This window comes from Otolemur garnettii, unplaced genomic scaffold, assembly GCF_000181295.1.
Source record: "Otolemur garnettii isolate 467f Iridium unplaced genomic scaffold, OtoGar3 scaffold00001, whole genome shotgun sequence".
Lineage (NCBI taxonomy): Eukaryota > Metazoa > Chordata > Mammalia > Primates > Galagidae > Otolemur > Otolemur garnettii.
Window position 1 is genome coordinate 489,774 of NW_003852396.1, and position 5,212 is coordinate 494,985.

The window sequence follows — 5,212 nt, forward strand, 5'->3', positions numbered from 1 at the left end:
TGGGTGCAGCTTCTCCCATTTCAGATATTTTCAATCCTGCATGGTGTTGCATCATATGTACACACCACAGTTTGGTTACTATCCTTCTGGTGGTGAAAATTTGTTTTTCCTTTAAAAAAAGTGATGCCGTGAACATTCTTTCCCGTGTCTTCTGATGCTTTTGAGGACTTTTTCTAGGGTTGGGTCACAGGCTTCAGTGCCTGACACACTTGATTTTACTAGATAGTATCAGATAACGTTCCAGGGTGGTGATGCCGGGTTAAACACCTGCTAGCAGCATCTAAGGGTTTCCAGGGCTCCTCAAGCTTACCAATTATGTATTCTCAGGCTTCCTAGCATTTTCCAAATTGGGGGGTATAAAATGGTACTTCACTGTGGTTTTACGGATAAGGATGAAAGTATTTTCCTGTTTATTTACCATTTGTTTCCTCCCGTTGCCACTGGGCGATCTGATATAAGAACTTTCTTTTTTTATTTTATTTTTTTATTTTTTTTTCTGACATAAGAACTTTAGGAGTTCCTTGTATCTTTTGTGAATAGTAATCCTTTATTGGTGATATTTTGCAGATATTCAGTCCAGGTTTTAGATGCTTTTTCATTTCTTTTATGTTGTCTTTTCATGAACACAAAAAATATTCTGTTCATTAAGGAACAAAGTTCTTAGCTTTAATATAATTGAATTTATCAATGTTCCTTTACAGTTTGTACATATTATAGGAAATCCTTCCCTAATCTGCAGTTGTAAATATGTTCTCCTCTGTGTTACTCTAAAATTTTATAATTTGGCTTTTACCTTTGTGCCCTAAATAATTTGGAATTGATTAGGGTAGGTGGGATTCAGTTTGTTCTTTTATATGAGGATAATTCACTGTCCCAGCACCACTTGCTGCCCGGTCTCTGCTCCCCCCATGGATTTGCAGTGATCGCTCTGTTAAAGGTAAGGAGGACCTGGCCCCGCAGGGCTGCTTCTGGCCCTCTCCATCAACCCGTTTGTCTCTCCCTGGGCCAGTAGCACCCTGTCTTCAATTTCACACCTTTATAATAATTAGCCTATGATAGGGCAATCACCATCTATCTTATATTCTCCTTCTTCTATAGGACTTTTTGGAACTTGTTGGTCTTTTGTTTTTCACAATCATCTTGTCATCTTGGCCTATGAAAATCTTACTGAGATTTTAACTGGAATTGCATTAAATCTCCATAAATCCACTGAGGAGAATTGGCATCTTTGCCATAGTGAGTCTTCTTTATCTATTTGTTTAGTTCTTCTTCTATAAGGTTTGTAATTTTTCTTGCTATAATGTAGTCATATCATTCATTGGATTTATTTCCAAGATTTTTTATATTTTTGATTACCAGTGGGTTTTTATGTTTTTTGGTTTTTGTTTTTGCAGTTTTTGGCCTGGGCTGGGTTTGAACCCGCCACCTCCGGCATATGGGGCCAGTGCCCTACTCCTTTGAGCCACAGGCGCTGCAGCAGTTTTTATGTATTTCAATCTGTATGGCTGTCTATACAACCCAATTATTTTTATGCTAGCTTTTTTATCCACAAAACTTGCTCATTGTTTTTGCAAAATTTTTTTCTGTAATTTTTTTTAAATTAAAAAATTTTTTTTAATTATAAAAATATGTGTGTCTCTAGGTTCCTTTTATTTTAATGAAGCCATTCATAAGTGAAAACATGGCCATTTTGTTATTTACTCTCCAATCTTTTACATGCTATCGATTTATTTTGTGATATTTGCATGTTAACTGTGACCCCCAATATCACATTAAACAACAACAGTGGTAAGGAGAGTCCTTGACCAGATATTGCTCTTTCTGACCCTATGGGGAACTTTTCACAAACATTAAGTATTATGTTTGCTATTAGTTTCTTTTCTATTGTGCTGTGTCAGTGTGAGGCAGTTCTCTTTCCAAGTTTGTGTATTTTTGTTCATGAATATATGATAAATCTTACACGATAGTTTTCTGCATCTGTTGAAATGATCATGTGTGTTCTCTCCTTCACAAGCTACTGTGAGGACTCACATTCTGTCACTGGGCACTGGGACACTGGCCAGCTGTCTCAGACCCGTCCCTCTTCACCAGGCACACGGGGACCCTGCAGTGACCTGCCTCTCTCACTGTAGGGCGGCACGGGAGACTGAGTTCAGGCCAACAGATGTTTTGCAGCTGGGGGAGCGGACCCTCGGGCAACTCATCCCTAGGTGTTAAAGCTTAAACCTCTGTTGGAGTCACAGGGAGAGAGCCTGAGACTGTGGCAATCCTTAAGGGCGCGGCCATTGTCTAATACTCCCCTCACCTGTCACGAACCCTCTCAATAAATAGCTACTGTGTCGGTAGCTCGGGGCTACCCTGCACTTACCGGTAGCCCACCCCTTGCAAGCTTGTACTTCTATCCTTGTCACGCCTGTGTCCTTTGTGCAGCGACAGCGACAGGGCATAAGGGGTCATGACAGCGGGTCTGGCCTGTAACTGTCTCCCACGTGCCATCCTCGCTCCTGGCCCTTGCACAGCTTGACGCGCGTGAGCTCAGGGCCTTGGAAGCCGCTTCTACAGACGGCAGAGCCAGGAGACCACAGGCGCCTGGCTCTCAGTCCCTTCTAGAGTAAATGGCCCATTTTGGACTTTTCACAAGCAAAAAGTAAACTTCTATCATGTGAGTCAGTATAAAGTTAGAAATTATTATAACAGTTAGTTGACCCTATCCAATAAATAGGAAAAAATAAGCTTAGTCTTAACATACTATCTTTTTTAACACTGTTAAGTTTGGTTTGTCAGGATTTTACTTAGAATTTCCTCGAACTAATTGCACACATCAGACTAGGCCGTAATTTTCTTTTTTTCGTATTGTTATTGTCAGTTCAATCTCAAGATCATGCTAGCCTCATAAACCAAGTCAGGGAGTGTTTCCTCTTTTCTGGGCTCTAGACTAGTTTGCATGTGTTTCTAATTATTTTCCCTTTTAATGCTTGGTAGAAAATTTTCAGCCTGCTTTATCTGTGTGGGAAGATTTTTAAAAAATAGTTTTTACTGGTTATAGACTCAAGTTTTTTATTTCTCTTAAATAAGTTTGGCAAATTATATTTTTTTCCAGAGATTTTTTCTTTTAGTCTAAGTTTGTGAATTTTTGACACAAAGTTCTTCATGTTTTTAATCTCTATAAGATCTGTGGCTTGACTCCGTACCAAGTGCCTTCTCTCTTTTTTATTAATCAGTCTTGCTGAGGATTCCTCAATGATTTCTTTGTAGATTCTCTCTTCATTTCTGTTCTAATCTTCACTATTTTCTTTTTCTAATTTTAATTTTGATGTTTAGTTCATTAATTTTCTACCATTTTACTTTATAATAAATAACTTTTCTTTTTTTGGAGGCAGAATCTCACCTTGCTGTTCAGGTTGGAGCATAGTGGTTCGATCACAGTTCACTGCAGACTCAAATTCCAGACCACAGGCCACCCTCCTATCTCCTACCTCAGCCTCCCAAAGACTACAGGCATGTGTTCCTTGCCCCTGGGTATGTTTTGTTTTTAATTTGGGAGAGACAGGTCTTACTATGCTACTCGGGCTGGTTTCAAACTCCTGGGCTCAACAAATCCTGCACCTTGGCCTCCCAAAGTACTGTGATTACAGGCTTGAGCCACCGCACCTGAGCTTAAAGGATAAATGTAGTACTACAAATTGTTCCCCAAATCACTTTATCTACATCTTATTAGTTCTGAAAAAATAATGTTTTCCTTATGGCTTCATTCTAAATTTTTTTGAAGTTACGGCTTTCTTTTTTGGCCTATACATTACTTAATTTCTAAATGTAGGGGGTTTTCCCTAGTAATCTGTTACAACTTCTTACTTGTTTGGTAGTCAAAGAACTAAGTCTATGATATATCAACCCCTCAATATTTCTTGTCAGTAGCAGAGTTGGGAAGGTTTTCTTGTCCATAATTCACAACAGAGTATAAAAGTCCTGTCATAGAAATGTTGAAAGTGAAAGACCAGTTAGTGTAACTTTTAAAGAAACTGAGATTCAGAGAGATTGAGCAGCTGGTTTAAGCTATTATTAGTAGTTAGTAAAAGGACTAGGATATTGAAAACAGTTTCTTAACTTCCTACACGCGTCTCCTCTACTAGACTTGCTACCTCCAGAGCAATCTAAAATATTACCGCAAAGCTGAAGTACCTAGACATGTCTGTTCAATATTTTCAAAGAAAAAGTTGATTACATTGATAACATTTTTCAGTTCACAAAGTGATATATGTATTTTAATGAGCACGTGAAGTTTACATATATGATATGTATATACATAAAAGTTTATGTATATGTTGAGCTCATACATATGATCTGTGTATCTATTACATGCACTACAGGCACATAGCCATTAATATATGAAACTCTTAAACAGACTCTTAGACGCTTGCATATAGACAGTAACTCCTGAGAATGGTCCGATGACTTGTGCTGAGAAAGTTCTGTATGATTCTGGGATGTTTCTCCTGATCCCTTCACCAGTATCTTTTCTCCTCTAAGTATATCCTATAACCTATGTCAATGAGTGTGTCTCAGCAGCCCCTGAGGCCATTTCTTCCAGCTGTGAACAGTCTCATTCACTCCGCAGATATGCGCTAGGATACCATCATGAGAACAGTCTCATTCACTCCGCAGATATGTGCTAGGATACCATCATGAGAGAGCCGATGAGAAGAGAGGACATCTATCTACTGAGCACATATTGCATCTAAGGCATTCTGCCACAAATATTTATTCTTTTAACCTCCATAGCAGCTCCTCTATGGGGTGTGTACTATGAGAACTCATTTTAAAATGAGGACTCTGAGATTGAGTTTGTTAGTAAGTGGAAGTGCTCCAGGAGTTCTCATTCTATGGGGGATGCATTCTACCTTCTCAGTTGGACAAAATAAAAACTAATACAAAGTAGCTAAATACCATGAAGTTAGCAAAATGGTGAGAAAAGAACGAAAAGATAGGATGGGGCCTTATGTACCCATAGGATGGGACCTATGTATGTCAAGGTCTTGAACACAGGGCTGAAAAGTTTGACTTTTACTGTATAGAAAAATAGTCATAGATAGAGTTTATTGCATGTCTACATTATGCTAATCTCTTTAAAAACATGATCTCATTTTTATGCTTTTATCTTCCCTATGAAACTTTTAATATTATTTCTATTTTACAGGTGAGGAAACTAACACTC